The sequence below is a fragment of the Gossypium raimondii genome, chromosome 2 (assembly GCF_025698545.1).
Source record: "Gossypium raimondii isolate GPD5lz chromosome 2, ASM2569854v1, whole genome shotgun sequence".
NCBI classification, from domain to species: Eukaryota; Viridiplantae; Streptophyta; class Magnoliopsida; order Malvales; family Malvaceae; genus Gossypium; species Gossypium raimondii.
In genome coordinates this window covers 35,467,678-35,483,016 of record NC_068566.1, presented here as the reverse complement: position 1 = coordinate 35,483,016, position 15,339 = coordinate 35,467,678, and the positions used below count along the sequence as shown (strand labels likewise).

Below are 15,339 nucleotides of genomic sequence, written 5' to 3'. Positions count from 1 at the left end.
CGAAAGCATACTTGAAACCATTGATATGTTGAAATCTTAAGTCATGTGTCAATCTTCCAAATTAAAACACCAGTATTTTAAAGAAGGTGAGTATCTCTTTTATGAAAATAGGATGCCAAAAAAGTTAAGAACATGTAATTTGAGGACTATAACCCTAATATATAACTTTTGCACATTAACATTAATCTCTAATTAGCACATACTTTATTTAATAACTGAAATCCAATAATCCTTAATCATATTAAACTACTTTTAATTTGTGCTAACTTTTTAAAGATAATTAATAATAACATGTAATTATGCTTATTATATAAGTGATGTCTATATTATCTAGCAAAGCCTCTTTTCTTAGTAGCTAGTGTTTGGGATCGACCTATAGAAACAATGAATAAGAAAAGTAGAGAAGACAAATATTTTACATGGAAAACTCCTCCGAAGAGGATAAAAACCACGAGTAAAGGAGGCTTCGACTTTTCATTAAATGAGTAAACAAACGAGAGTACAATATGGAAAAAATAAACCTAAATGTACTAAACGTGCATTACCCAAACCCTAAAAACAAAACCCTAACTAGATAACATTAGGAATCATCGTGACGTGCCAATCTCCTCGTCACGACGTCGTCACCATGTCCATTGCCAAAAACCATTGCATCGTCCCGATATCAAGGACCTCCTCGTCTCGAAGTTGGGCCTATTTTGACCCTTAATCTGTTACTCATCGATTCTCGTCTAAGGTGTTTGCAATGTGTTCGATAAATGCGAGGCACACCCAATAGGTGGAGTGACTAGTGTACAACAAACACATCAATAAGAGAAGATTTTTATTTTATAAAGAGAAAGGGAAAAGAAAACAATGGGATAAAAGAAAAAAATTTATAACCGGGGAAGATAGTGGCAATTGGCAAAACGGTCGACCACTTAAAGGGAGCACAAAGCTTACGAGTTCTTTCAAAGAAAAGAGGTACTTTGGAACTATACCTAAATAGATATCTCTCATTCATCCAAACTAAGCCAGGATCCCTTTTGATGGATGGTGAGATTAATTTCGATGAGTTTAAAAACAATAGTGGCGGTGAGAATAATTAATTTATCACTATGATTGAAATCGGTGTTGGAATATGCGTTTGGATTCAAACGTAATAGGAATGGTGAGATGAATTATAGTGAGAAAAGAAAATGACCATTAAGAACAATAGATTAAAAGATTAAAAAATTTATATGCGCAATAATAATTTTAATTTATTTTATTTTATAAACTTAATAAATAATTAAAATTTATTAAAATTATATTGATGTCAAATCATAAATATTGATTTTGATTAATAATTAAAAAATAATATCATATAAAATTTAATATTATTTATTAAAAAATTATTTTTAATTAATATTAATTTTATAATTGTAATATATACCTATTATTATTTTTTAAAGATTAACAGTCTCTCGTCTCATATATATAATGGCAACACAAACGAACGCCATTGGAGTTGTGTTGCTTTTTTTCATTAGAGCTTTAAGCTTCAGTTGAAAATTGGAGTTATAGTGAGGTGGGGGGTTTGTAATTGGTGTTTCAACACGGGAAAACTTTCGGTGAAAAATTATTTGTTTAATTCAAATTAATATTTGGAGACATAAAACGCGCAGTGTCAGAACTAGTGCTTAGAACAACGTCAACTACTTCCGACACTAATAAACAAAAGTTCAGAAAATAAATAACACAAGAGCAAGATTCCTAACTTGTGGATTCTGGCCGTGAGTTGCTTCTATTGCTCTCTTGCATTTGACGTACCTGCACTTCCCTTCCCTTCTTAGGAAACCTTGATTGAGTACTCCAAATTTCATCAAAGTTGCTAAGAGCAAGATTCTCAACTTGTGGATTCTGGTGGGTATTCGAAGAAGAAGATAGCCTTTTAGAAGACAGTAGGTGGTCGTTTTCTTTAAGAACAATGCCTTTGGAGAGGTTACCAATGCTAGTTAAAAATTTTGAAGGATTTTTGTTCAAGTCAAACCGACTTTGAAAGTTGGGAGAAACATGAAGACAAGAACAAGCTTCTATATTATTCTTCAAAACGAGGCTTGAAATTAATTAAAAAGTGGCGGCCTTAAGCAAATGGATAAGCATTATCAATAAACTTTCTAGAAGGTTAATGAAAAATCAAAGGATAAGGATAACGATGGCAGCAATGGTTTCAATAATCTTAGGCGGCAAGGCTTGTTAAAGCTTAAGTCGGTTAAACATGATTATAAATATGGTTCATAGGTTAGTATAATAGAAGCAAAAATGTGAGTGAGTGTTGAGAGAAAAAGAAATAAAAAGTGTCGTGAAGTGAGGAGTGAAATTGTTGGAAAAAATTTAGTTTGAAAACAATTTTCTTGCATAGCAAGAAAATTAAATTTTGAAAACTGACTCGGTTTGTGATATTTATAATAGTAAACCCTAACCAAATTCACACCTATGTTTTCGACTTAGCAGGCTTTCGTTGTTCCCGACTTTCAACCAAATGCTCTTCTCCGCTAGTCTCGTAGCACGAATTGCTTCGAGTGTGGGCTCGAACCAATTGAATCAAAACACAAAAATAGAAAAAATTTCTCTCTTTTATTTGGGCTGAAAAAAGAAATTATCTCTTCATTAATAGAAACCGGTAGAATTGCTATTACGGAAAATATATGTAATAGTTGAGAATAAGTTCTCTCTATTTTTCGATAGAGTAACAATTTTTTAAAGTTGTGTAAATAGTTCTACCGGTTCCATCTATTTATAGGGAGAGAAGGTAGAACCCTTATTGAATTGTAGATGTTTATTTCAAATAGAAAAATAACTTCCTAGTCCAACTAGGAGAGGGAGAGGGGCTAATAGGGTGTGCTTCCCCTCATATGTATTATGATGGAGATTCGGGCCTCTCATACATCGAGTCCAATTACAATTACTTCCTAGGCCTTTTGACCTAGTACTCTATAATGTAATCCAACTCGATTCGATTTTTCTATTTCCTACAATAAACTTTAATATTCTATATTAAACAATTTTCGAATCCCTATTTTATTCCAATAAAATTTTGACAATTTTACCCCTAGTAAATTTTTTGATGATTTTACCCGTGGTAAAATTTCAAGAAAATATGTTCAATATTTCATAACTCAACATGTTCACTGTGACTGAATGATTTATTTTCATTTTCGGGCTTCAAAACAGCTTAAAAATATAAACTTATTCTTCCGATTATTTTTAAGTAATCTATATAGAATTGCAAAAGGATCATTTCCATTCCCATTTTTGGAAACCTACATTTATTTTCAAATGATTCCATTTAAAAAAACATAATAATTCATGAATGTTTCCATTTCTCTTTTCTTATTCCTTCTATTCAAACTCGCATTTCATTTTTGGTTTCAACGAGTTAGCGAAGGAACCGATTGGACATATGTAATTAGGGTTCAAATGATTTATAATTAAGTTTTTAATTTTTGCCTATGAATTATAAACTCATTTAGTCAGGAAGTTATTTCATTATAGTATCGTGACTGAGCTCTCCGTAACGACTTACCATTATGAAAGCAACTACTCAATTCTCGTCCAATGACCTTGTCATAAGTGTGTTACCCTCATAGGGTATCATTGATCTCTTTGGGATAATGTCTGTTCTTCCAATATGATCCTATTTTATCTCATTGTAACAATTACATCTTCCTTCATGAAAAGTCAATCACTATCAAATAGTGATCAAGTTATCCATCACAAAGACGAATGACCCGTGACGACATTTACTTTTCATCAACCATGTAATGCCTATGAGAGGATATCATTTACCCATGTCTCGGGCTATGAATTCCACTATTGTTAATGACGCTACATACTGCAGAAGTCGTACGCCTAATGCACCAACTTTCTATTCCTTATCTATTCGAACTCAGGCTTTTACTTACATCAAAGTGTATGAGTCAAGCATACATAGTCCGCCATCCATTCAGGATTTAGGTATGCCACACTATGAACATCACAAATGAATAAATCCATAAACAGATTTAGGACCTATTTTTCTTGGGTCCAGTTTGATGTACAATCAGTTCAGTCAGTCACATCTGTATCACTATATTTTGGGAGTCATTCGTTCCGATGCTCAAGACAATACGTCTCTCCAATTGGACTTGATAGACAACATATTAGTCTTTCAATTGATTTTCTCATTTCCAATTAGACTAAGGAAATGTTTAGGTTCATCTACTAATACAAGTTGTCTGTCTGTACTACGATTCGACCACGTAGTATCACTTAGTATCAGTTTAAACAATAGAAAACCAACAGAAAGAAACTAGCAGCAAGTAGTATAAAGAAAAAAATTGTATGTGTATTGTATAATATTTGTGTGTAATAAAGTTATTAATCTTCCATACGCTTCCAACTAGTGGTATTCGTGTAACACCTCAAAATTGGGCCTAGGAGTTTTAGGGGTATTTTAGGGATTTTATCTTTAGTGTGCTCATAATTTCGTAAGTATGGTAATCATAAATGTTTTTGGCTATGGCTTTTAGAAAATTAAATTAGTTTTTGAAAATGAGTTTTAAAGACCTTTAATTTAAAAAATAGGACTGATTTGGAAATGGGTCAAATTTGTGAGTTTTTAAGAGGTAATTAGACCAAATTTTAAAATTCAACCTAAAAACACCATCTCCAGTTTTATTTTCACGATAGGTTTCTCCAACTACATGTTCTTGCCGTCCCTTGCTCCCCAAGCTCCTCTCTTACACTTTTTGTTTTTCAAACCTTAATTCTATTGATTTTCTTCATCCTCATAGCATAAATCTCCATAAAATATCAAGAAAACACCCAAAAACACCATAGATTTCTCCATTGTCAAGTTTGTGGGTTTTTTGGGTTTTCAACCAAAAGCTCATTTTTTTGTCAACTAAGTTAACGATTCGATTCTTGATTAGTTTTAAATGTTATTTGGTCTTTTAAACTGAGTTTTTACCCATTAGATTGCATGTTTTAAATAAAAGCCAAAAATAATATCGTTAATGGTGAATTTCGAGATTTTGAGTAAAAATATGGTGTCAAAGTGTTTTGCAATTAGTTTTAACATGATTAGAATATTTCTAAACTTAATTTGGAGTTCTATTAAAAAATTTCTCGAGTTTTAATAAATTTTCGTGAAAATAGCCATAACTTGTTGAAAAATATCGACATCATGAATTAGGTAGTTTTGCATAGTTTAAAGGTTGAGAATTAGCCATAGGTGAAAAAATAGATGAATGGATGGTTTTAGGCAAAAATATTGAGTATAGGTTGAGATATTTAGATATCAAGTTTACTATGTCAAAGGGTTTAGTTACTTGAGAACATAAGTTAGGCTTATGATTTTGATTATTTAAGGTGAATCCTTAGCTGATTGTTGATTGTGTTATTGTGAATTATTGTGTTGAAACTTTGGATTAATTAGGACCTTCTACTAGTTAAAGAAAGACTAGTTTGAACTTTTGGCATTTCGACGAAAGCGTATTGGTGAATGTTTAGAATTGCTACTTGCAGACACGATTCAATGTGTTATTTAGGAATTTAGTTGTAGCCTAAACCCCTACTCTAAATTCTGAGTGTAAGCTTTCTCCTACTCATATTTAACTTGTGAAATATGTGTTTGTGTTATTGTGAAAATGTGGATTGAGATGAGATGCTATTACATGAGTTATGTGTTCACGATTACTGTTGTGAAAGTGTCTATGTAGGAATGTCATACATTCTAAGCGATAGTGATAATTTTGTGCTAATGATGCAAACATGCGGTGATAGTGAGTGGATAATCGGTAAGTAATATGTGTGTTTGATAATGAATATTTTGGCCTTGTGAACTTTGAGACCGTTGGATATAGTTGGCATGCCATAAGATTGTGAGTACGCACCTATATGTGTTATATGATTTGGGCGTTTAGGCCCTGTGACATGTTGGAGAGATAAGGGAATGTGAGCTAAGCTCTATTCAACGACACATGTTTAGTGTGATATAGCCCAATTTTACATTCCATAACTCAAGTGGCAAATTATCTTCAAATATGTTTATGAGTATTGTGATATATGCTTAAATGAGAATGTGATACTATGTAAATGAATTAATGAATAATGCACGAATAAGTACAATCTGATATTAAAGATGAGACGTTGTAATTGTGCTATATGGTTGTTTCATTAATGCTTGATGACTTGGTTGCATGGTAGTCATTCTAGGCATCCACTGAGCTTGTTAAGCTCACCCACTTCTTTAAAACCATTACAGATTAGTAGCATTCTAGCGTGAGTGGTGTGGTTTTCGAGGGGTGATCCAAACAAGTCTTATAGCATTATTTCGTAGGTGTTTATTATTCATCTATGTTTTAGGGAAATAAAGGCAATGTGATAGACTATTTGTTGGTTTTTTCCATGATATTTGGTGTGACTACATGAACACTTTGCTTTAGATTTATATGGACTTTGATCTTGGTATTTGGTTATTTTCTAGACACATTTATGACAATTTAAACTGCTATTATGGATGTTTTGGTGTTTATTTGATTTGGTAGATGTTGCGTGTTGGTTGGAATTAAGCTAGATTGATCTTATTGCTTAAACATGATGTATTTTTGTAGTCTGGAGCAGAGGTATCGATAATTGGGTTTTAAAAATGACACCTCCATAATTTTTAAATGTGTAGGAAACCAGAATCGTAATTTGGTATCGATACCCTATCATGAGGATCGATACTCGGGGTAAAATTACCAATACTTATTGAAAGGTACCAATATTTTCTAGTGTTTTATTTTCAGGAAAGAAGCAAAATGCTATTTTGGTATTGATTTTCCAATCGGTATCAATACCGTGTAAGGAAAATATCGATACCCATGTGCTAGTTTCAGTACCTACGTAGTCAGTATTAAAATTTTGCTAAGTGGACCTAATGCATGTACAACTGTTATTATATGATCATTAAAGTATGTGTGGCATGTTTTAATGATAATTAGGAGCATGTTTAACTTAAAACTCAAGCAAATGCTAAAAAGGAAGACATTTCTTTAAGAATGAGCCTAGTTGTATTGCGTATGATGTGAGACAATGGTGTGGCATTATGATATTTGGGCTCGACGACTGAGCCGAGCATAGGGTGTTACAATCCGAGCTAGGTTCGTGTCGACATCATAATGGAAAACATGATTCAATCGTAGATCCTGAAATTAACCAAGACAAATTATGACAATTGGAGCATCCATATGACAAACGAACTCGAAAATGCAGTTGCTTAAGCGACTTTGAAAAACGAAGAAAAAATAGTATTCAAAGAAGTTTGAAAAAGATAAGAAGGTGTTGTTCTTTATTTTTCAAGGTGTTGATGAATCAACCTTTGAAAAAATTTCAAACGTGAAGACATTAAAGGAAGCATGGGGAATTTTGCAAAAATCCCTTTAAGGAGCGGAAAAGGCCAAAAAGGTACGTTTACAAACCCTCAGAGCCAAATTTGAGACATTAAAAATGAAAGTTTTAGAAAATGTTGATGATCATGTCACTCGAGTGAAAGCTGTGGTAAATGAAATGACAAGGAATTGAGAAACACTTGATGACGTAAGAGTAATGGAAAAAAAATTGCGGTCATTAACATGCAAATTTGATTATGTGGTTGTTTTCATTGAAGAATCAAAATATCTTTCACAAATATCAATCATCGAATTTGTGGGTCCCCTCCAAGACCATAAGCATAAAATCAAGCAAAATAATGATACTAAAAATTTGGAGCAAGTCTTGCAAAGCAAGCTGTCCTTCAGTGAAGGTGGAGCTAGCAATAATTTTGGACAAGGTACAAGCAATTGTGGAGGATATAGAGGTAGAAATAGAGGCGGATGAGAAACATATGGACGAGACAATTAATAATATGGTAGAGGCCAAACAAGTGAAGAATACTAGACTTCAAGTCGTGGATAAGGAGTTTTAGGCCGAGATCGAGGTCAAGGTCGAGGTAGAGTTTATCAATGAAATAAATCCCATATACAATATTATAATTGCAATAAATATGACCATTTTGGTTATGAGTGTAGATCAACTCCCAAGGTGGAGAAGAGAAATCATGTAGTAGCAGCTAATGAAGAAGAAGAAAATGTGGAATCTAGTGTATTCCTTACTTATAAAGAAAGTGAAAAGTCAAATAAAAATAGTTGGTATCTTGATAATTGTGCCAGCAATCACATGTGGCCGAAAAGACTTATTTTCAAAGTTGGACGAGAATATTCACAAACAAGTAACGTTTGGAGATGAATTGCATGTCACAGTCAAAGGTAAAGGCAAAGTTATAATTACGCAAAAGAACAGAGAGAAGAAGTACATATTAGATGTTTATTATGTACCAAATTTTAAAAGTAATGTCATCGGCCTTAGGCAACTTCTAGAAAAATGATATGAAGTACATATGAAGGATCGCACGCTTGCCCTAAAAAATAAGAGTGATAAATTAATTGCCCAGGTTGATATGATGGGGAATCGTCTGTTTACTATTGATATTGAATCTAGAGAGGTGAAGTGTATGAAGAATGCAATCAAAGATGATTCATGGTTGTGGCATTTAATGTTTGAGCATCTTGGATTTTTTGGCATGAAGCTATTGTCAAAAGCAAAGATGGTAAATAGATTGCCAAAAATTAATCTTTCTGATCAACTGTATGAAGCTTGCATAAAAGGAAAACAACATAGACAAAGTTTTGAAGTTAGAAAATCATGACGAGCCAGGAGACCATTGGAGATTTACACTCCGACATACCAGGTCCTTTTGATATACCATCAGTTGGTGGAAATAGTTATTATCTTACTTTTATTGATGATTTCAGTAGAAAAAGTTGGATGAAAAGCACTTGAAAAATTTATCGAGTTTAAAGCTATGGTAGAAAAAAAAGTGGACATTATATTAAGATATTCAGAATTGATAGAGGAGGTAAGTATACTTCAAAGGTAGTTGAAAGCTTTTGAAAGGAGCACGAAACCATTCACTAGTTGACAATTACATACATGCCACAATAAAATAGAGTCACTGAAAGAAAGAATCGCACTATTCTTGATATGACAAGAAGCATGGTTAAAGGTAAGCATTTACCAAGAACTTTTAGGACTAAAATTGTTCAATGTGCTGTTTATTTGTTGAACCAGTGTACAACAAAAAGTGTGAAATATAAGACGCCAAATGAAGCCTGGAGTAATCAAAAGGCAGGAGTTGGGCATCTCAAGATTTTTGGATGCATTGCGTATGCTCATGTTTTGGACCAAACAAGAAAGAAGCTCGACAGCAAATGAGTGAAATGTATTTTCATTGGTTATGAAAAAAGAAGCAAGGCATATAGAATATACCACCCTTTTACCAAGAAAGTTATCATTTCAAAAGATGTTGAATTCGATGAAGCTGGTTACTGGACATGGAGCGAAGATGAAAAGAAAATTGAAAGATTATTTTTCAGTGATGACAAAGATGATGACTTCATAAATAATAACAAGGTGATGGTCAAAGCTCTCCACCAAGTCTTGTTGTAATAACCCCTATAACATTGTCATCACCAATCAATAGCGGTACTAGTAGCTCAGAGGAAGCACCTGCAATAATACATAGTTTACACAATATTTATGAGGTCACAGAATGCATAAAAACAACACTTGATTATTCCTTATTCTGTGTAATGTTAGATTGTGATCCAATAACATATGAACATGCAATTGAAGATTTCAAATGGAAGAAGGCAATGGGCGAAGGCAATGGATGAAGAAATTGAAACAATAAGAAGAAATGACACGTGGGAGTTAACAAGTCTACGAGAAGGACATAGTCAAATTGTAGTCCAATGGGTGTACAAGACAAAAACCAAAAACGAAGGAAAAGTGGAGAAATACAAAGCAAGAATAGTTACAAAAGGCTACAAGCAAAGACATGGAGTGGACTATGATGAAGTATTTGCTCCGGTCGGCAAAATTGACATTAGAAGGCTTCTCACGACAATTGTAGCGCAAAATAAATGGAAGATTTATCAAATAGATGTTGTAACATCCCCAAAACCCCTTGGTCGAAAAAAATATAAGATAGATTTTTAGTGAAATAAGATATAAAGAAAGTAAAAGATAAGAGATATTAGAGAAAAAAAATGTTGTGAAATATTAATTTGAGCTAGGGACTAAATCATAAAAATATAAAAAGTTATGTGCTTTAAGTGTAAATATTTAATATGTGAGGGTTAAAGTATAAATATAGAAAAGTTGAAAGACCAACAATGCAAATATCTTAAAGGTTGAAGAGTATAGAAAACAAGGAAAATCGATGAATAATGATTAAATTGAATAAATGGAGAATTATGAGGATTGAATTACAATTTTAATAAATTAAGTGATGATTCAAGGATGGAATTTTAATGATTATAAAGAGCAAAATGGTCAATTAGAATGAGAGAGAATTCTAGAGTTAATGATGACATGGAAGATATTTGAATGATATTTTAAATTTAAGAATTAGATAAATGTTATAATATTAATATTTTAATTAAATTTTAATTAATATTTTATTATGAAAATGTTAGTATACATGTTCCAACATGAGTGAGAGATCTAGAGAAGAAAGTTTTGTTTTTTTACAATTTGGTCCTTCACCATATAATCTCACTTTTTCTCTCAAATTTCTCTCAAATTTATATAGCCACCCAAAAGAAAAAGTGAATTAAAGACACTAGAGAGTTACAATATAATCTTGGAAGAAACAAATTCAAGTGTAAGTGGAGAAAGTTGTGAAAAAGTGAAGAGATTAAAGAAACAAGGTAAGTGCTTCAAAAATTTTACTTTATTTAATTTAAATCAAGAATAGAGTATGCTAAATTGATTGAATTAATTGTGAAAATATTATGTATGAAATTAAATTAGTACAATGAAGTAGTAGAAAAGAGGATTAAATTGTAAATTAAGCGAAATAGGTTATGTGAATTTGAATGTTGAAAAGAGAATATAAATAAATTGTGATGAAATAGTGGTGATATAAAAAGTGAATGAGTGGAAAAATTTGAAGTTAAATTGAAAATTTGATAATAAGGACTAAATTGTAAAGTGTACAAAATTTTATGTGTGAAATAAAATATGGTCTTAGAAAGTTTAAATGGAATGTTGAGTGTTAGTGGATTAATTATAAAGTGATGTTAAGGTGAAATTATATCAAATAATGAATTTTCATAATGTTAGGGATTAAATTTTAAACTTGTGAAATTCATAATTGAAGAGAAGTTATATTAAAACTATATGTTGATGTAAGTGGGTTTTAAGGATTAAATTGAATAATAATAAAAATTATAATGGTTATGTATGATTAAATGAAAATTAATGCAAAAATCAAGAAAAATAGATATTATCACTAAAATAGTTTCGGACAAAATAATGGTTCAACTTTGAAAATTCACCAAAATTTTAAAAATCAAATTAGAGGTTGAATAAAATATGAAATTAAATCTTATTGAGTCTAGTTTCAGATAGAAGAAATAGTGTAAGCAATGAAATTTTAGATTATGAGATATAATGATTTTTGTGAGACAAGTTTAGAATGATTTCGTGATCCCCTATTCTAACTTTTAAATTCATATTAAATTGTACAAAAACTTTTGGTGATGAAATTTGTAAGAATAGAATCTTAATGAGTCTATTTTAAGGAAACAAACAAAAATAAATTATGAGACTTGTACTGAAAGATAATTAAATTTTAGTGAAGAAGGGTCATTGTTGCCTAGAAGCGAGAATAGGGAAGATTTGAAGAATAAACTATTTTATTGGCTTAGGTATAAATTCTGAATTTTAGAGTAAAATCTTAAATGAGTCTAGTTTTAAAAACAAAAAGTAGATCTTAATTTCAAATTTTGTAGACTGAGATATAATAAATTAGTGAATGTTACTCAAGTGGACAACTTTGCTAAAATTATGTATTTAGTAAAATTGAAATTAATGTTGCATATGGGGTATACAACACTAAAAGCCATAAATTCTCGTATAAATACACATATGTAAAGACTATGAAATGGAGATGAGGAGGAGGAAAAATAGTAGAAGAGTATGTTTCTAAGAAATTATTTTACGTGATAGAATTACTAACACATAAGAATATTTAAGTGAATTGTTAAGACATTATGTGAATAATTGTAATATGATGACTTAATGTAATTATATGTATAACTTTGATAGTTGTGTCAATCTTGTAAATTTGATTGAGAAACAAATAGTATTGAAATGAGAAATAGAAGCATAGGAATAATATTGAATTTCATGGTATAGTAATTAAATTGCATAAAGTGTAAAATAGTTTTTAGTGTGAATATATGATGCTAAGATTTGAGAATAAGTTATATATGAATGAATGATTAGCGAAGGGAGTAAAAACTGGAATAGAAAGTAGGTACTAGACTATACAGAAAATTGAAAACTTGGAGAAATTGAGAAAAATAGAGTACATGTCGCGACGTGTCCATCTGACGTTGCGGCGATGCCTCTGATGTTAGAAAAAAATGTTTGTAAACAAGACCTAAGTGGTCGATAAAACTTAAATAGAGCTAACAAAAGCTTGATTAAATCTTGGAATGTAATTTATAAATTTAATACTAACTACAAATTGTTTTGTTAACTTGATTAGGAATAGTATTTGAATTGAATTTCTCTGAAGTTGCTTCGGCAAAGAATGTAACATTCCGGTGCTTGATCCTGGCGAGCTGATCGGGTATGGGGGTGTTGCAGACGTGAAGTCAACATTCCTTAATGACTACCTGATGCAAGTCTTAAAGCCCAATTTCAAACCCCATAAATGTGATGGGTTCAGATTGCCTCAAGGCCTAACAACAATGTCAAATACCAAGCAAATTAAACTAAGATTCAATCAAATATAAGATTCGAGGATGAATCTTTTCGAGGAAAGGGGGAATGCTACATGCACAAATGGGGGTGAAATTTATTAAATTTCATTCACCGAAGTTGCCAATTTTCAATCTTGGGATTTTAGCAGACTTGCGATGACTTTTTGGATGGGATTCTGGCATTTCTAGGTCGAGATGTCTGCATGACATTCGAAGATCTATCTCTTAGCTTCGAAACACAGTTTGAATCACTTGATTTTGAGTTCTGGAGCTCAAGTTATGACTATTTCAATAAAGATTGTGTGAGTAGAATTCTTGGACATGATTATGACGGGAATTACGAGTTTCGGGCTTTTAATTCAAGTTTAAATCACATTGGGTTTAGATTTTGGGCTGAATTTTTATTATATATAAGCCCAATATTGTATTTATCAACTTTTACTATTTTATTATTCCAAATTTTAATAATTATTAAGTAGTTTAAGTTATTTAAGAGTTTTATGTTAACAAGAAAGTTTAGTTTAAAACTACTTATTGTTTAGGTTAATTAGAGTTCTAGTATACTTAAAAGTTTTATTTAGATTTATTTAGCTAGCCTATATAGGCCTTTGCATTGTACACAAATCACATAATTCATTATTATTCAACTTCTCTTTTGAGTTAATAAATTCTCTTTGAGTTTTCTTTTTCAAAAATTTCTTTTGAGTTTCTTTTAGAAAAGTTTTAACAATCTTTCAGATTGTGGAGATCATCTTCAAATTTTTTCTTGCCAAGTTTTCTTTCTTGGAGGGGAAATTAGAGCCGCTTGAAGGGAGCAGTGAATTCTTCTTGTTTCTAAGGCTTCTTTGGACTTCTATACGCTACGTTCTATCTTTTCCATCTATCTTCATTATTTTCTTCTTTATTATTATAATCTTTGATCTTATTATTCTATTGATTATTTATTTTTAATTGTTCTTTTTATTTTTTTATCTGACTTGGATTCATTTGCGTTTCAGGTTGTTTTAAAATCCAAGTTTCTTTTAAAATGTCTAGAACCTTAAGTCAAATCCGCGACTTGGACAAATTTTATGATCCGCGTCTGCATTCATCCGCCTCATTCTTTATCACTACCTAGAGCAAGAAGTCTACATCGAACAACCACCTGGATATAGCGAACAAGGACAGAAGACAAAGTCTATCACTTGAAGAAAGCTTTATATGGACTAAAGTAAGTTCTAAGAGCATGGAACACAAGAATAGATGAATACTTTCAGAAGAATGGGTTCATGAAAAGCCCATACGAGCATGCCCTATATACAAAGAAAAATTGAGTTAGTGACATCATGATTGTGTGCTTATACGTGGATGATATGATTTTCACGGGAAATAATCCAGGTATGTTCAATGACTTTAAGAAAGTTATGACTAAAGAATTTGAAATGAAAGATATTGGTATAATGTCATACTTTCTTGGAGTCAAAGTGAAACAAATGAAAGATGGAATATTTATGTCTCAAAAGAGGTATGCAAAATAGATTTTAAGAAAATTCATAATGAAAGATTGCAAGCCAGTAGCCACGCTAGCAGAACCAGACATGAAATTAAGTGTTGATTCATCTCGAGAGCCGATAAATCCAACGTTGTTTAAAAGTATCATTAGAAGTTTAAGGTACTTGACTATCACACGGCCAAACATCATGTATGCAGTGGGAATAGTTCAGATACATGGAGAAGCCAAAACAAGGTCACTTGATTACAGCAAAGAGAATTTTGAGATATGTTAAAGGTACGATAGATCATGGTTTATTTTACATACACTCACAATGTTCAAAATTGGTTTGTTAATCATATAGCGATTATGGTGGTGATTTGGATGATTGCAAAAGCACATCCGGATATTTACTCTATATTGACTCCGCGACATTTTCATGGTCTTTAAAAAAGCAACAAACAGTAGCCCTTTCAACATGTAAAGCAGACTACATAGCTGTTGTAACATGCACGTGTTAAGCAATTTGGTTGAAGAATATTTTTGGTGAATTATCTATTATACAAGAAGGTTCAGTTATAATTTATATTGAAAACAAGTCCACAATATCTCTTGTAAAGAATCCAGTGTCTCATAGTCAAATCAAGCATATTGATACAAAGTATCATTTTATTTGAGATCAAGTGAAGAAGAAAAATGTGGAGTTAGTTTATTGCAAAACAAAAGATCAATTGGCAGACATTTTTACTGTCACACCCCAAAATAGGGCCTAGAAGTTTCGAGGGTATTTTAGAAATTTTAGCTTATATGTGCTCGAAATTTCGCAAGGTTAGTATTCAATAATGTTTTCGACAATGGCTATTAGGGAATTAAGTAAATTTTTTAAAATGAGTTTTAAATACCTTTAATTTTAGAAAAAAGGATTAATTTGTGATAGGGTCAAAACTGTAGGCATTTATGTTGCAGTTTAGCCAATTTTTAAAATTGAACCTAATAAACCCGCATTCT

General features: G+C 31.6%; 1 long non-coding RNA gene across 1 annotated transcript; it reads right to left on the bottom strand.

Moving 5' to 3' along the window:
- Window positions 1-455: 455 nt before the first annotated feature.
- On the bottom strand, window positions 456-2,194 carry LOC128037977 (uncharacterized). The gene is made up of 2 exons (XR_008193448.1): window positions 1,740-2,194; window positions 456-787 (listed from the first exon to the last, which is right to left on the bottom strand). It is a non-coding gene; the product is annotated as an uncharacterized LOC128037977 (long non-coding RNA).
- Between the last annotated feature and the right edge of the window lie 13,145 nt (window positions 2,195-15,339).